This window comes from Gadus morhua, chromosome 20 (genome assembly GCF_902167405.1).
Source record: "Gadus morhua chromosome 20, gadMor3.0, whole genome shotgun sequence".
NCBI classification, from domain to species: Eukaryota; Metazoa; Chordata; class Actinopteri; order Gadiformes; family Gadidae; genus Gadus; species Gadus morhua.
Window position 1 is genome coordinate 21,410,070 of NC_044067.1, and position 18,812 is coordinate 21,428,881.

At 42.4% G+C, this 18,812-nt stretch overlaps 2 long non-coding RNA genes across 2 annotated transcripts; both read right to left on the bottom strand.

The window, feature by feature from the left end:
- Positions 1–4,080: 4,080 nt before the first annotated feature.
- Positions 4,081–5,171, bottom strand: LOC115533280 (uncharacterized). Its single transcript, XR_003974168.1, has 2 exons — positions 4,951–5,171; positions 4,081–4,823 (listed from the first exon to the last, which is right to left on the bottom strand). It is a non-coding gene; the product is annotated as an uncharacterized LOC115533280 (long non-coding RNA).
- Positions 5,172–17,076: 11,905 nt separating this feature from the next.
- LOC115532720 (uncharacterized) lies at positions 17,077–17,727 on the bottom strand. Its single transcript, XR_003974109.1, has 2 exons — positions 17,604–17,727; positions 17,077–17,154 (listed from the first exon to the last, which is right to left on the bottom strand). It is a non-coding gene; the product is annotated as an uncharacterized LOC115532720 (long non-coding RNA).
- Positions 17,728–18,812: the final 1,085 nt, after the last annotated feature.

Genomic DNA, 18,812 nt, shown 5'->3' on the forward strand with positions numbered 1-18,812 from the left:
GAAGTCAAACTCAAGGGCTTTGATTACAGTAGCTGGTGTCAATGGTGGAAGTTCTTTGACTGCTATGCGGTGACACAGGCCAGTTACCTCGGTTGACCTTGCACCTCGAGATGAGTTTCCGACAATACTCCAGCCCAGGTCGGTTTTGATGGCATATGGTTCATCGTCTCTTCCAGTAATGACTGAGCGTGGAGCTAATGCTCTGGAACAATCATAGCCAATGAGAAGTCCCACCTTGCAGTCCATTAATTCTGGTATTTCCTGTGCCATTCCTTTCAGGTGATTCCACCTCTCAGCAGTTTTTGGTGTGGGAATGTGGGAGCGCTCAAGGGGAATGAAATCTGTAGTATATGCAGGCGGCAAGTTGATCCAATCTTTGGATGATAGCCCTCTTACTCTAAGACTGCTAACTCTTGCACTCTGAATAATGGAGTCTTTTCCTATCATAGTGTTCAGCTTTAACTTTACTGGCTCTGAGCTTGCTCCTAGCATTTGGCAAACCTCTTGATCTACAAAGGTGTTACTACTCTGAGTGTCAAGTAAGGCATATGCAAGTCTCTCTGTTTCAGGAGTCTTCGTTGAAGAAATCCAGACGGGCACTATCATAGATGTGCTCCCACCATCACCTCTATCTACACAGCAAGACAGGGAAGATGTTTTCTCCTCAACCTGCCAAACATTTGGAACTCTATCTGCTGGTGGACGGTCTTCGTGCAGTGCCGTTGGATGATGTTTCTTACATATTTTACAGGCAGCCTTTTGTTTGCAGTCTTTCGAGATATGCCCTTTTCTAAGGCAGCCAAAACAGAGATTGTTGTCAAATATGACCCGTCTCTTGTCCTCTGCAGGCTTACTGGCAAACGTCTGGCATTTGTGGATGGAATGACCTTCACCACAGCATGTGCATTTGATTGAGTAGGAGGATGTTTTTGACACAATATTTTCATTAAAGCTGTTCTTTTGGGCACTATCTGTTGCATTGACGTCTGTGATAAATGCATTAGCTTGTGAACGCTTAATATCTCGAGAGGGCCTTTCTTCCACATGTTTTAAAGCATTCAGTGATGTCATGGGGTTACAGGCAATTTCTGCTTCCTGCACCATGAACTCAGCGAATTCTTTAAATGTAGGATATTCTTCTCTTTGTTGTAGTTGCTTTGTTACCTGACGATTCCAACGAGATGTAATCCAATCTGGAAGCTTTTGAAGCATTTTCTGATTTGCCTCGCAATCGTTCAGCACCTGCAATCCCTTCACATGTGGCATGGCTTTGCTGCATGCTGACAAGAAGTCACTGAACTGTCTTAGCTTTCCTGAATCTCTGGGGCCTATGTTTGGCCAGTTATTTAGCTTTTCTCTAAATGCACGCTGAATTACAAAGGGATGACCGTAGCGAGCTTGCAGTGTATCCCAGGCTTGGTCATAAGCTTCGTCATCCTTTCTAAAGAAGGTTCCTTCTAACACAGAACGTGCCTCACCACCAATGTACTTTTGCAGATAAAATAATTTGTCTGCTGCGTTAGTGCATCGTCGCTCTATCAATGTTTTAAAGCTCGTACTCCACTCTAAGAAATGAAGTGGATCCCCTGAGAAAATTGACGGCTCGGGAGCAGGAAGTCTAGTGAGGACCATTGAATCGTGTAGGGCTTGTACTAGCAGTGTTTCATACTTAACAGTGTTCGTTTGTTCAACATTATTATTGCACGCTTGCTCTCTCTTTATGTTTTCAGGTGGTACTAAAGGACCAGTAGTTGTCTCAACATGCCCTACTCTACCTCTGTCATGAGTTTCGCTCCCTTCAGCTTCTGCGTACACTCTAAGTTTAGCAGCCATTACTTGCAGATCTCTCTGATTTTCCAGTCTTTTAAGTTCTTGTTTTTGAGCAGCTATTGCATCCTCCATTTGTACTTCGTCTTCTTTTGCGGCTAACTGCGCAGCCTACTCTGCTCTTTTGACGGTGATGCTCTGCCGCTCTGATGAACAGCTTGACTTAAGGCTAGGGGCTGTACGGTCGATCACGGATGCCTCAAATATAGACTGTGCATACTCTCTATCAAGCACCATGTGAAGTCTAGCATTTTCACCCTTTTCATTGAACTCTTCTAGACCCACTTCACTCATACGCACTTTCAATAGACCCATCAAATCTACTGTTACTGCTACACAAGAATCAATCTTTCTTCGAATCTGATGAGGAGGTGCTAATTGCAATCGTATGTTTTCATATGCATCTTTAACTTGATTTTCAAGTCCCTCTACCGCATCCATCATGTTCAGTGTTTCCCCCAGTAAATGTCTTAGTCAAGGTGGTCAAGGAGCGGGGGGGGGGGGGGGGGGGGGGGGGGGTCTCCCTGGTTAAATTCAATTAAAAAAGCTTGATGTCACGACCATTGTTGTGAACACCGATGCATTATTGATCTTTATTTTTACACCTGATGGAAGTATGTTTTCTTTCCCTACGAGAGTTTTCTACTTTGTTAATGCATAATAATTTTAAAAAAAAAAAATTTTTTTTTTTTTTTTGATAATTTCTTTTATTTATTTTATATACATTGGTAGTCAAGGCGGGGCCCTATTGTTGATAAGGCGGCCGCCTTAACAACACAGTGCTGGGGGAAACACTGATGTTGGCTAACTCGTCTTCAGTGCAATCATTTTTAAGTTTGTCACGTGAAGTTCTAACTTCCCTTTTCCAGCATTCATATAGCTTGGTGAATTTGTGCTCTCTTTGACCTATTTCTTGTTCCTTTAGTTCTAGCATTTTGGGGGTTGATTTTCTTTCCCTACTAGATTTTCTTTGCTCTGGGCCAACTGCTATTGAAGTGGCATCAGGTTGTAAACACTGTTCACTCTTGAGAGGATCTTCTAATTTATCAACTTCTGACTTTTCTCCATGAACTGACATTTTAACTTAAGATATCTATTTTAAACTTGTATAGGGTACACTCAAAATGTCTTAATGAACTAAATAAATGCTTAACTTATATAGGCTACACTCAAAATAGCTTAATGATCTAGATAAATGCTTAACTTTAAATCAAAATGCAATACCACTTTAAACAAAATGCAAAATAATGTAGGAACAATCATTAGGCTGTTAATGTCTCTGGTAATATCAACTGATATATCAATCAAGTCCACTCTAATTTACAAATGTCCATACGTGACGTTCTCAAACTTCAGGTCAGCATGGTCAAACCTGATGTAGTCCGTTGTAGCCTACGCCGAAGATCAGTCAGAAAGACCTTGTAGACTAGACAGGCATTGCTTGGCTTACTGCGGCGAGGTGGGATGAAGTCGTGCTGTTTGCGAACGTCGTTCTCAGCTGGCCGAGCCGAATCATATCCTTGCTCCTGGTGCAGGGTAGCTGCTTGCGAACGGTGCTCTCTGCTGGCCGAGCCGTGAAACTGGTGCGCTGCTTGCGAACGTTGCTCTCTGCTCCTCGAGCCGTCAAACAGCCGCGACGTCTGTGGACGCCGCTCCCCGCTCGTCTCGTCGAGTCGCGAAACCGGTGTGCTGCTTGCGAACGTTGCTCTCTGGCACGCGCGCCGGTCCTCTGCGAACGTGTCCCGTGTCCTTGCTCTCTGTCCAAGAGCCAACAGCAGGCTAGGTCAACTCTGGAGCCGTGGTGTGGATGTTAGCCGGTTGTCAGCTATGTCGAAGCTCTCCTCCTTCTCCGATAGTGGACCACTCTCTCAACGTCTCTTACGCGCTTTTATTCTGGTCCACTTGTTGTTGGCTTCGAACTGAGAGCTAGGCTAACTCTTTCTACCTAGCCTAGGCCTACTTAGCCACATTGGCGGGTCGTTGTCACTGTAGCTGCATAGGTTCAATAAACGGCCACGCTTCATACTGATGTCTTTTTGTATATTTATTTTCCTTTTAAACTCTCTCTCTCTCTAAAACGTTAAACTTTAATAAACAGAAAAAACAACGTGACAACGGTAGCGCCATAAACCTAATACAGAGTCCATCTTCTTCTGAAACCCATGAGTCCGTGACTGGGTTTATATCTCTTTTGGCGCGTTTTCCCATAATTCCCTGGGATAGATATTTAAACAAACTCTTAACATAAAGCAATGACACAATATCTATTTTTAACAGCACAACGTAAATCATTTTTGAACAAAGAATAAAATCATGAATTAAACAATTAATGTAAATACATATTTAAATCTCTGTAATGTCCAGACTGTCTCTGAGACAGTTACAATACATGATGATGCATATCATGTATCATGTCATCATAATTTAGTAGGCCTACTGTTTGTTCTTTCTGAATTAATAAAACTTGGAATAAATTAGTAGTAGCCCTCCAGTATTGGGGGGCCCTGTAGTGTTGGGGTGGACAGTAGTGGAGGGCCCTGTATTGTCGGGGTGGACAGTAGTGGAGGGCCCTGTAGTGTTGGGGTGGACAGTAGTGGAGGGCCCTGTAGTGTTGGGGTGGACAGTAGTGGAGGGCCCTGTAGTGTTGGGGTGGACAGTAGTGGAGGGCCCTGTAGTGTTGGGGTGTACAGGTGTGGAGGGCCCTGTAGTGTTGGGATGGACCGGTGTGGAGGGCCCTGTAGTGTCGGGGTGCTCGGTGAGGACAGAGACCTGGTCTCCGGGGGCGTGTCCAGGCTGAACAGGTTCCTCAGCAGCCGCCCCTCAGCCACACCCTCCAGCCGCATCAGCTGGAGCACCAGCAGGGACGCCAGCAGCCTCAGGATGTCCGCACGTGCCCGCACGGCAACACCCGTGCACACACACACACACACACACATATGCACTCACAAACATACACCCACACACACGCACACACGCCTACACACACTCCTGCTAAACTGGGACCAGAAAGAAACGAATAAACATGCATAAAATATCACACCTGGGGAAAAATTATAGGCTATTGTTAATTTTCATTGTTAATTTTATGGATGTTGTCATCGTCATGAACTGTACTACTTTTACCTGGCTGGTTTGGTGAAGCTGCTGATGGTTTAAGAGTGTCAACGTTGACGTAGATGTCCACCATTGTCCGACTATCTTAAATTGGCCCCTGGTTAAGCAGGAGACAGAGAGCAAGAGTCTGTGGTGTGGTGTGATGGCGCTGTTGGCGAGGTCAATGTATCCTCTGTCTAAGTTGGTTTAGGAGGAAGTGGTTTCGGGTAGGGTTGCGATTATTCACACATACTTCTGCATTCTCACATTTTCTCAGTCTTCTTTTTTGTTTATCCATTTAAAGGTTGGGTACGGAATTCGCTTTTTTGGCCATTTTTGCAAAATTACTTGAAATCCTTATCATAACCCGCTTACAGCCACTGAGTCAGAAGTACTGACATGAAAATTAAACTTGTCAATCATCTGTGGAACGGGCAGGGCTCGAAAAACTCCAGCCAATCATTTCCATTGCCACCGAGTTGCATTGGACAGTAAGTACGTCAATCAAACGGTCGTACTGCACTCCCCCTCCCCCGCGCCCCGCGCGCGACCCCTTCGTGCAGTACTCGTGACCCAGAGCTCGTGACCCAGAGCAAGCTCCTGTTTGTTGTTATCCTGCGGTAGCTACTGGAACTAGTTAATCCACATTTGGACCTAGCAGTAGAAGACAATTTCCATGGCAGACAAGACGCCACCATCCCCACCACCACCACCACCACCACCAGCAAAGAGAAGGAAAACTCTTTTTTCAGAGAGTAATTGATAATAAAAACGCTGAAAGAGAAAAACTGAAATCAAGAATAATCCTAGGCGCTGCTTTCGAACGTTGGCGGCAACTGAAGGACGAGAAGGGTCTAAAAACCGATGCTTGTGTGGCGGTTGACCTAGTTTCAAAGTTTATACCGTTTATACTCGGTAATACCGGTGTTGAGACGAGTGTATTACTCGGTGTGAAAATGTCCACGCCGCGGCAACCCTAGTGAAAACCAGGACTTCCAATACAATTATATGAAACAAACATACATTTTCTAAAAATAGCAATGATTTATGTGACCGTTTAATGTTTATAACATCTGGTGCAACCATAGCCGCGAGAACGTATTCTCAGCAGGGGGTGCTGGAAAAAAAAACCCGGCCTGCACTAGACTCGCAACTCGTCACATTGATAAAAAAGATATATAGCAGCGCAGCTCAATTACACCAGTGCATGCGCGCACAGTTGAAAATCGATCGTTGTGTTCACTTCCTTCACACCATGGTTCACATCCAGCTGCTCACAGAACAAGTTTAGCGCACCACCGCTACCCTCACACTTTTTCATATAACCTTTTTTCAGCACTAGGTCATATGAGCATTAAATAAATGCTGCGTCTCAACATGCCTTGGACAGCAGCGAGGATGACTCGCAAGGCCGGATTAACCATTAGGGCAACTGGGCACTTGCCCAGGGCCCGTGACATCAAAGGGGCCCTTGACAAGGTTTTTTTTTTTTTTTTTTTTTTTTTCAAAGTGCAAACATACATCTACAGACACCACATAACACGACAAAACCCAGATACGTGTGACAGACATGTAACATATACCAAAACATAAAGAATTATACGGGGACAAGGACAGATTACAAGAGGGTTTGGGGAGGTGTTTGTGAGAGGGAGAGAGTGAGTGGGTGTGTGTGTGTGTGTGTGTGTGTGTGTGTGTGTGTGTGTGTGTGTGTGTGTGTGTGTGTGTGTGTGTGTGTGTGTGTGTGTGTGTGTGTGTGTGTGGCCAGATGCTTTCCTCCGGCATCTCCGACCCCCAACGCGATAGAGGTCACACCCGAAGCACCTTATCCCCCCTGATGAACCCCCCCCTCCCCAGGGCAGCCGGCCCTAACAGCCATTAAACGAAAACCTACGCTAGCCTGGCTCGCTCTCGCGCATCTCTGTTCGCGCTCGTGCATGATTGCGCGCCCAGGTACTTGGAATGGGTGGAGTCAGAGTCAGCGTTGAAGGAGAGGGGGTAGGACCATTTTAGTTGTGTATTTTCATGTACTTTCCTCTTCCCTTTCGAATGCCGCAGACAATGTTTCTCCATCATCTTCCTGTAATGACATTAACAGTTGTGTTCAGCAATTACCAATACATTATTGGTAATGTATTGGTGATTAGACAGTGAAATTATTACTTGAGCCAGAATATTGCCCCATCTTATTTGCAACGAGCTGGGTTGCGTGTACATATTTAATTATTTTGAATAACCAACCTCTTATAAAGGCACTTCTATCCTGGGGGGTGGGGGGGATCAGAGGAGCTCCCCCCAGGGATGCCCTCAGCCACAGGACCCATACTCTGTTGGCTGAGGGCCATCTCCTCAGCCTCTGTGAGGGCTGCAGAGGTGGACCCCCTCCAGTCTGCCGGGGCTCTGCTTTTTTTTGATTTGCTAACATGGAGGAAAATGTTACCCTAATATTCAATAAGCGCTATTTTGAAGATTCATATACTGCTTAAAGCATCATCACATGTTGAATATGCCCATCACATGTTGAATATAGCTGTTAAATTAGGTAGAGGAGAGAAAACAGCACAATTGATTTGATTTCAATTAAACAGTTTAACTCGGGTTGTTCCTGCGTAAATTGACACACACACACACACACACACACACACACACACACACACACACACACACACACACACACACACACACACACACACACACACACACACACACACACACACACAGAATAAGTGGAAGATATTAAACTTTCCTCATATTTTATTTTACTAATTTATTTTACTCACGCATTGACTTGTTCAGCAATTTCCTGCCAAGCTCTCTCTCGCGCTCTCGCTGCCGCGGCATTATTGCTTTTTTTTGTTAAAATGGGCATGCTCGCCATACGCGTTCATTAGAATTTCCAATTTCGTGGGGGAAAAGTAAGTGGATCTACGCTTTTGGTCCATGTTTGATCATGTTATCAGAGATCCATTGATGATGGCTCTTTGTAGTCAACAGGCACGCCCTCAACCCAGAGTGAACACACTCAGAGTTGATTAACCCAACGCTGATCACCTGTTCTGAAACCGAAAACCCAGAGTTGCTTTTCAACCCTGAACTCTGAGTCAACCAACTCAGAGCACAGGATTAAACTCAGAGTATGTTAAACCAGATACCTGAAACAGGGCTCAGAAGTTATCTTGGCCATGACAAGTTGACATTACAGTTGTTTGGGATGTCTTTATAATGAAAAATTAACCAGGAAGAAATTACCGGAGGATGTCTCTGTCATGACAACTTGAAATGCACCTTTTTTGTATTCATAAAATGTTGACATGATGATTATTATAATAAGATGTGCAAGGTTAAAGACCAATTCTAGCACTTGGTCAGATAGATGTGTGACAGGATATTTAACCAAACTGGTTGTCATGACACCATTATGACAATGTAATGAATAAATGATTTGACCTCAAGTAGAGTGGTACCATTTTGATCTGTCATGAAGATATCATGATGGATAGACTGGCTGTCAAGACACCATTATGATAGTGTCATGAATAAATGATCAGACTTCAAACAAAGTGGTACCATTTTGATTTGTCATTAAGATATCATGAAGGATAGACTTGCAGTCATGAGGCCATTATGACAGTGTAATGAATACATTCTTTGACCTCAAGTAAAGTGGTACCATTTTGATTTGTCATTAAGATATCATGAAGGATAGACTTGCAGTCATGACACCATTATGACAGTGTAATGAATACATTCTTTGACCTCAAGTAAAGTGGTACCATTTAGATTTATCATTAAGATATCATGAAGGATAGACTGGCTGTCATGACACCATTATGACAGCTTAACGAATACATTCTTTGACCTCAAGGAAAGTGGTACCATTTTGATTTATCATTAAGATATCATGAAGGATAGACTGTCTGTCATGACACCATTATGACAGTGTAGTGAATACATTCTTTGACCTCAAGTAAAGTGGTACCACTTTGATTTGTCATTAAGATAGAATTAATTGGTATGCGCTGTGCAGAAGAAGGACTGGACCACAATGGAGGCTGGCTATTCACATTTATTTACATCTGCATGAGCCAAAAGAAAAGTGTCACTGAGCATCTAGTACCCCATACACGGATCAGCATTCCCCTCCACAGTTAGGTTAGCGCAGACCGTCATTATATAGAAATACATATTTAACAAAATAATATGAAAATAAATAAAATAAGATACTTAATGCAATTTGCTGCATTCCCACAAACGTAAATATGACCAGCATTGATATTATAGAACAGATAAAACAATCATCCCCGCATGAGCCAAAAGAAAAGTGTCACTGATTATGTACTACACCGTACCAGAGCCCGTCTATGGAGAGCCTTGCCCTTAGCACTCTCTATTGAGCCCCATTGTATCAAACTTGCTTGCAGTTCCATTAGAATTCCACTGGGGGTGATCGCATGAGTGTAGATTGAATGGGGGTCTATGGGGCTAGCCGACTAAATGTATCTCTTTTACCTGATTGTCTTTGAAATATCGCAGATTTTATTGTAGATTCCGCAAGTTCAATATATCTGCGATATCTTTGAAATATTACAGATTTTATTGTAGATTCTGCAAGTTCAATATAGATTATAGTTCAAAATTAGAATTAATGAGTACTTAAGTCTTTTAGATTTCTTTCAGTTTGGGCCATTGCTGGCCGTACACGCTAATATTCTGCTAATGAATGCTGATTGGTCAGGGACGGATTTGCGACTGATGACGACCAGAGACCTCGCTTGATGGCATCTGAAGCTCAGGCAGAATCCGAAAAATTATCCTAAGGAGGACTTTCCGTCGAAATTAATTGTTATATATCATATGAATATATATATACTATATTATATATATTATACATGCGGAAGTGCCAAAGTGACTCAGAACTTGCCATAAAGCATGACCTCTGGCAGTGACGTCATCATCTTTTTGAACAGATTTCTAGAGCAGATGAGTGAACTTAAAAAAAATCATTATTCAGCGGAGTGTATTATAAATAAAAGTCTTCAGCCTTGTTTTAAAGGTGCTCAGAGTTGGGGCAAGTCTTAAATCCTCAGGGAGTTAGTTCCAGCTAATTGTTGCATAGTAACTAAATCCTGCTTTACCATGTTTCGTGTTTACTCTTAGGATAATTAACAGATTGGTCTCAGAAGATCTTAGTGGTCTAGAACAGTGATTTTCAACCTTTTTTGAGCCGCGGCACACTTTTTACATTTACAAAATCCTGGGGCACACCACCAACCAAAATGACACAAAATCACACTCTAACACAGTACATATAATACATATTGTAGTGGCGATTTGTCCTCAATAAAACAATTACTTGAAAATTAAGAAATCAAACAAAGCCACTGAAGCACCAGGGGGGACGAATCTTACGCAGTGCAGGGGAAAGAGTCAACTGTCCAGTCGTGAATTTAGATTTATGCAGGTTTATTTTCCGATCTTCCAAGCAAACAAAACAAATGTGCAACAGTGTGAACCAGCAGCCTCACTCCTTTGTCTCTCTCGTACAGCTGGTAAAAAAACATGACCCTTCCCAGTGCCTGTCTTACCTATGCCCGCCACTTCTATATATAGAGTAATAACTTCAAAACAAAAACATAAACAAACTCAAATTAACTAATTTATAATACAAACGAGAAAATAAACATAAAAGTCATATTAATTTATATTAAGCAAACAAACTAAATAAATGTTTTACAATTAAATCTAAGAACTGCATAGCTCCAACACATATAGTTAATAATATAGTTTCTAAATGTATTTATACTCACTTAGTGTGAAACCTGGGCCTGTTTCGATGAACACAAAATGGATATCCTGGCAGGAATGGTAGAAAGACACACACGAAGCTCTTCCTCAACAGCTCTCAGTCTCTCTCTGTTTTTAGTTTTTATCGCAGTCAAGCCTGAGAAGTTCAGCTCACACAGATATGTGGTTGAAAACGGGAGCAATGTCAAAATAGCCTTGGTGGCCAGAATGGGGAACTCCTTGGCAACAGATAACCAAAAACTGTCCAAAGGAAGATCAGCAAAGTTTAGCTTTAAACCACGATCTTGTTTCAGTTCAATGAGTTCCTCTTGCTCATTTAAAGTCATGTCCTTTCCCGCAATGGAGGCTGAGCTGTATGGGTCCCTAACCCAGTCAAGGCATTCTGTGAAGGCTGAAGAGAAATAAAATAACAACTTCTCCTCTAGAGTTTTCAAATGTTTTCCAATCATCTCGCACATTGCATCAGTGTTGCCATCATGCAGTTTCTCGGTGAGTGGGAACATCTCAAGGTTGCCACGCTGCAAATGTTGTTGCCAGAGCTGGACCTTTAAACGGAATCCGTTAATTTTATCAGTGCTTGTAAGAAGGTTTTCATTTCGGCCTTGCATCCATGTGTTCAGTTCATTCAGATGATGAAATATATCTGCCAGGTATGCCAGCTTTGCACACCACTCATCACTTCCAAGCAGCTTTGAAAAATCGGACCTCTCGTCTGTCAGAAACACTTTAAGTTCCTCTCGCAGCTCATACACACAGGCCAGCGCTTTGCCGCGCGACAGCCACCGGACCTCCGTGTGGAGCAATAAGACTTTGTGTTCCGCTCCCATTTCCTCACACAAAGACACAAATAAGCAAGATTTCAAAGGTCACGCCTTCACAAAGTTTACTATGTATGCTGTACAGTGAACGTAAACAAACAACTAAGCTAAGGTTAGCATTTCGTCAAGTATTACTTTTCCTCCCGAGATCCCGCTACTGTTGTGTTATAAAGTAAAGAGAAACAAGATATCTATTCTTCCTCCACCTCTCTCGCTTCTCTGCTTGGTGTCGCTGACGCTTATAGTTTGCCTCCCTCGCTCTGGTAACGTCACGTGCGTGGAAAAAAAACAACGAAGCTCCGAATACTGATTTAAGCTTCGAATACTAATTTTCCGAGTGGCCGTTAGTTGTAAAAATCCATAGATTAGCCGCACCGTTATATAAGCCGCAGAATCGGAAAATGGGAAAAAAGTTAGTCTGAAAATTACGGTACATTATCTGCGACACTTTATTACAGCACAGACACCCGACAATGGTTAATAAGGTGATATTAGAAAATTTCCCACGGCACACCTGACAATCTCTTGCGGCACACTAGTGTGCCGCGGCACACTGGTTGAAAATCACTGGTCTAGAAGGCTTATGTAGTGGAAGCATATCAGTTAAATATTTTATGCCTAAACCATGTAGGGATTTATAGCTTATCAACATGATTTGAAAATCAATTTTCTGACCTACAGGAAGCCCATGTAACGATTTAAGAATTGGTGTAATGTGTTCAAATTTTTGGGTATTTGATAGAACTCTAGCAGCAGCATTCTGAACAAGCTGAAGCTTCCTTAGAGTTTGTTTTGGGAGACCTGTAAGGAGACCATTGCAGTAATCAAGTTTACTAGTGATAAAGGCATGTACAAGTTTTTGTAAGTGTTCGGTGGACATGAGCCCTCTAAGTCTTGCTACATTTTTAAGATGATAACATGCAGATTTTGTAACTGATTTGATGTGACTGTCGAAATGTAAATCAGAATCCATGATAACCCCTAGATTTCTGGCTTTGATTGAGGTTTTCAGGGACAGAGAGTGAAGGTGTTGGGTTACTTTAAGCCTTTCCGTTTTAGCACCAAATACAATTATCTCTGTTTTATCCTCATTTAGCTGAAGGAAATTTCGGCTTTAGCACCAAATACATTATCTCTGTTTTATCCTCATTTAGCTGAAGGAAATTTCGGCAAATCCAGTCTTTCACTTGCTCAATGCACTGGCACAGCAGATCTATGGGCCGATAGTCATTTGGTGATAGCGATACATAGATTTGCGTGTCATCAGCATAGCAATGATGGTCAATATTGTTATTTTGCATGATTTGCCCTAGTGGGAGCATGTAGATGTTGAATAAAGAGGGTCCTAAGATCGAACCTTGTGGGACTCCACACATCACGTTGGTTGATTTTGATACAAAGTCGCCAATGGAAACAAAGTAGTTCCCATTTTTTTAGGTAGGATCTGAACCAATTTAAGACTGTGCCTGAAATCCCCACCCAGTTTTCTAACCAAAGTAATGGTAAAGCCAAAAGTAATGTATTGTCTACAGTGTTGAATGCAGCACTGAGGTCTAGTAGCATTAGTATTGAGGTTTTGCCAGAGTCTGTGTTAAGACGGATGTTGTTTACAACTTTAATGAGGGCGGTCTCAGTGCTGTGCAGGGGTCGAAATCCTTGTTGGAAGGTGTCATAACAACCTGTTGATGCCAGGAAGTGATTAAGTTACTGGAGGACAACTTTCTCAATGATTTTACTTATGAAGGGTAGATTTGATATTGGTCTGTAGTTGTTAATAATAGAGGTATCTAGGCTCCGCTTTTTTAAAAGGGGTTTAATAACTGCAGTTTTCAAGGCTTTTGGGAAGTTGCCTGACTGGAGAGAGCTGTTAACTATCTGCAATGTGTCTATTGCTAGGCAGTCAAAAACACTCTTAAAGAGGTTGGTAGGTAAAGAATCAAGGCAACAGGTGGATGGCTTTAGTTGTGTAACAGTTTCCACAAGAGTTTTAGAGTCTATAACATTAAAGCATGCCATCCCTGCCACGTTACTTTTGCCTGAACAGGGTGGTAGTCCAACATTTTTGTTTGAAGTGGAGATATTGATGGCGCGTCTGATGCCTTAAATTTTATCAGTATAAAAAGCTGCAAACTCATTGCATTTCTGCGTGGAATGGAGATCAGCTGGAATTTGTGTTGGGGAGTTGGTCAGTCTGTCAACAGTTGCAAATAGGGTTTTTGCATTATTAGTATTGGTTTTAATGATATTGGAGAAAAATGTTTCTCTAGCACGTTTTTAAGTCTAAATTGTAGGCACGGAGGCTCTCTTTGTAGATATCATGGTGAATATGAAGTTTTGTTTTACGCCAGATGCGTTCAACCTTCCTGCATTCTTTTTTCTGTGCTGTTACAGAAGCAGCTTTTCTCCAGGGTGCCTTTTGCTTTCCAGAAATCGTTTTAACCTTATAAGGTGCAATGACATCCATGACTTTCAAAAATTTCAAATTAAAGATATTTGCGCCCCCAGAACAAGTTGAAATTGTCAATAAAGCCCCTTCCTCTTTCATTGCAGACTCTCGAAAGCCATTTATTCAGTGCAAGTAAACGACTGAATCTGTTTATTCCCCTGTCAACTGCTGGTATGGGTCCACTGATGAATGACTTAATGTGTATTTTGTCCAATGTATCCAATAGATCAGCGTAATCCCTCTTCAGAAGTTCTGACTGTTTTCTTTGAATATCATTAAGTCCTGTATGCACAATAATCTGTGAGATTTTGGGGTTTTCCAATATGATTGTGGCTAGTTTCTGGTTGATATCACTAACCATCTGGGAAGTAGCATGTTTTGATCTTCTTACCGATTATATCCTTGATGGTTGAGTCTCCTATAATCAGAGTGTCTGGTTCATCTGCTTTCTATGAGATGGGCCCTTGTTGGCTTGAGGTGGCGGTGGTAGACACATGCGCAGCTCGCCTCCGTGGCGACTGGTTCTTGTTCCATCTCTGTCCGCACCGTCCGTCCGGACATATTTCGGGGCTCAGGGGTGCACGGGTGGCCGACGCATGCACAGCTCGCATCTCTGGCGATGGGTTCATGGTCGGTCTTTGTCCCCACTGTTTGTCCGGACGCATCTCGGGGCTCATGGTTGCATTGGTGGCAGGCGCGTTCGTGGACTTTTGAAGTGGCAGGAACCGGTTCTTCAGCGGCAGGGTTAACTTCAGTGACGGGCTAATCCGGCTGAAACATGCAACTTTAGTTTTGGGTAGCTTAGCATTTGGCGTTGAGTGAACTTGTTGATTCACTTTGGTATGTTGTTTTTGGCTTAGCGCCGACTCTGTGCCAGTGAGATGCAGCTGGAACTGTCCCTGTCTTGTCCAGCTTCGGAAGGATACAGTGTAGCTTTGATCATCTTGTTGTGTATTTGTCTGAGTTAGCTCAGCAAACTCACCCATCGGCACTGTATCCTGGAGAAGTCCTTTGCATTTTTCTAATGCTGCTAGTCTTTCAAATAAAGACGTTTCAAATAAAGCCACTGTCTGTCGCAGTTTGGTGCAGTCTGTCTCCGTGCCTGAGATATCCGAGTACAGAGGCATGTTGGCGATAGGAAAGTCCAAGGCTTTTGCTGCGGTCTGATCTGGGAGTCATAAAAAGTGCCAAAATGTGTTGTTGAATCGAGCAATGGAGGACGACGGAAACAAACTATATATTGTTAAGTATTATGATCATGAAATAGAATAAAATAAAGTAGATCTGAACGATGAATTAAGTAGTTTTTTCCAATGCCTAGCGGAGCTTCGGGAAACATGACCTCTCTCTCTGCTGCCTCTCTAGCAACGAAAATGGTTCTGGTGGGATACATTCGTTAACGCTAGCGATAGAGTCAGAGTGAGGAGAGGACATGTAAAAAATTAGACGTTTTTTCCCTGAATATCTCCGGGTAGCGACGCCGAGAGAATTTATTCTGATGAAAGAAAAGGGGGGAGTATTAAATGGGCCGATAACGTAGTTTGTGAAGAGCTCTTTAGCCAGAATAGCAGACACTATTTCCGATTTTGCCAGAGCTGACTGGAGATTTTTTGCCAGGTATTTAGTAGACAACGTAGAAAGGACTCCCACCCGGAACCCTGGTGAAAGGCCCGTGATGAGATGGGCTGTGTCCCAATTCAAAGGACGCATCCTTCGTAGACCGCGTCCTTCAAAGGATGCAGCCTTCTTAGACTGAGAAGGACACTCCGAAGGCCGAAGAAATGGGTCGGTCTAGCCTACGGAGCATTTCCGGTTTACGTAACAAACCGTTACCGCCCTTTACCTTGCGTGACCACGCGCTGCTCCTGTCACCTAGCAACCCTGACAGCTGACCTGACCCGTTAGTAAACAGAAGTTATACCGGACAGCGCGTAAAAAATAACAAAGAAACCAAATAAACCAACAAAGAAACCAACAAAAATGGAGCCAGAAATTATAATTTTATTTTTTATCTTTTATCTTTTATTGGAGGAGTTGGGGAATACTCACCGCCAGAGCCGGTGAGTATAATTGAAATAATTGAAAAGCTATTTCTATTTATTTAAAATGTTTTGTAGAATAGTTTTACCCGCTCAAATAATTTGTGGCAAGATTGCTTTTGTCAAGGTAAGGTTGTGTCGTACTTATATGCACTCTTATTCTTGCCCTTTTCCAAAAATATTTTAGTGACATGGCAGCCGTCAATTGATTCAGCCCAGTGGAGAGAGGCATCTCCAGCACACTCTGGAGACCACCCCTGGATGTCCCACTGACAGGAGTTTGTATAGCAGTTTTATAATAATTGTTGTAAATAGTCACATGAATGTTTTTTGTTGTAAATAGTTTTATTGTTGTATATATGTTTTATAAGTTACATATGAATACATTAGTTAATACAAAAAAGTTAGTTAGGGTTTTAATAAATAGTTATTCAAAAAGTTAGTCAAATAGTTAATAAATAGTTAGTTAAATAAGTTAGTTTCAATAAATATGTAAATAATAATAAACAATGTGTTAAATATAATAAAACATAAGTTATTTGTCCACCAAACGCTCCAAAATTGAGAAAAACCTATCCATTCTTTCCCTGCTCTCCTGGGCTCTTCTCTCCTCTGCCTCCCTTTGTAGCCTCATGTCCTCTTTTATTAACTGGAACATGTCTTCCTCTCTGTCCCTCTTTCTGGACCTTGGCCCTCGCTGTCTTTCCTCCTCCTGATCCTTGTCCTCCACCTCCTGATCCACCACTGCTGTACTTGCTGTACTTGGCCCTGGTGTTCTCAGGGATGGAGGCAATTAGGGCAGGGGGGTTGTTGGAATGCCTCTGTCCCAATACCTTATCCATGGGGACAAACCAGGGCCAAGTGGCAGCAGTGGGTTTCCCACCTACCCCCTCTCCTGATCCTGGATACTTGCAATCCTAAGGCAGAGGAAATCAATCATGGCAGTTAACAACAGCAGTATAAAAACAAATTTCAGCAAAAGTATTTATTAACTTGCATGGTTAAAACAAATAATGTATATTTAAAATGACATGTACATACTTATATATTTTTTTAATTGTCCCATTTTTTCTTTGCCTGCAGGGGAGTCACCTTCCCCTGCAGGCCTATTTTCTCCAGAATAGTCCTAAGCACAGAGAGATTATTAATCAGAGGAAACAAGAGACACATTTATCAATCATGTTAATAGCCCGCATGTTAACAATAGGCCATTTATAATATACTGTATATACATTTGACCATCTTGTAATGGTTACATTTAAATTAGCCCTCATCATATATGAAGCCCATAATAATAAGACAACCAGTAGAAGTCAAAACACCCTTTTTCTCTGTGTGTTTTTCTAGTGCTGTCTAGTACTGATGCGAGCTGTGACTTTTTTTTGTCTTTCTTTCTTTAATATACCAAAATAGGACATCGTAGTAAACTATTTCTGGGGATGTTGTATCTGTCCTGCTGTTTAATGAGGGCTAATTTAACTAACCTTTACAAGATGGTCAAATGTAGATATATAAATGGCCTATAATAATTTTTATAAACTAACTTACGATATAAATAAGCACTTGTTTCCTTACCCCCAAGCTACACTTGCTGAGTATTTCACCCCGGTGAACAGCTCATCGTTCTCCCCCCTCAATTGAATAAATCGAGCAGTATGCTGCTGGCTCCCTAAACCAAAACCAAATGTTAGAATTAGTTTTGCTTTACACTACCAAACAAGAGCAGCTTAAATAGCAAAATAAGCAAGTTAACTGTGTAATCAATCCCAACGTTTGTAACGTTACGGTCTGAAAACCAGGATCCACAACCTGTGTTCGCCTTGGTCCATTTATCTAACGTTACAGAATAGCAAATTATCTATATAATCGCCACAATTTCGGTAAAAAATAACCATTTTGACCTCTTAAATTTGAAACTTTAGGGCTTAATGGGTGTTCTTAGTTAACGTTACAGCGTCACTAAGTGTAACGTTACCTTACTTATATTGCCGATTACTTTAATGAAAAAAGATTTAAGGGCCCTTGTTTTTTTTAACATTTGTATCGTTAAATACTCGAGTGACTAGAAACCAAATACTTACATTTAAATGCAACTTAAATCGCCATTCTCCGCCATTCTCCATTGATTGAATGCCCAATGAATCTTGGGAGGGATACGTTGGGCCGTGAAGGATCTTGGGATACGTTGGGCCGTGAAGGATACAGCCGATGCATCCTTCAAATCCGGGAAAAGAAGGCTGCATTCGTAGGCCGCATTTGAAGGACCCTTGGAATTGGGACAGCACTTGGCGCGTCGCTGTGACGCAATCGGCGTCGACGCATCCTTCGAATGCAGCCTTCGAAGGATGCGTCCTATGAATTGGGACACAGCCATGGTCTACAAAACCGGAGTTGGGGTGAGATGAAAGGAATGATGCTAGAGAAGCAAAGTTGATTTGGGTAGATAGGTGAGATTTTAGAATCTCTTGGAGGGATGGCCCCTCCCTTGGTTTGCCGGCTTTTGGCGGCGGGGGCAGGTGGATTTCGGGTGCGGGTCCCTGCAAATACTGCAGATTTGGGAGAATTTACAGTAGTGGAAAGAACATACAGATTCATTCAAGTTATTACAGATGGGCCTCCCATTAACAAAACTATAGCCCGTCCGAGACGATCTCTCGGTTGTCTTACGTTTACGTCGCCGTGGACGAGAGACGTTTTAGAGGCATAGACGGGGGCGGTAGTAGCGGCCTTGGGACATAGCACCGATGTGTGCCCGTGGGAACTACAGATAGCACAAGAAAGTGA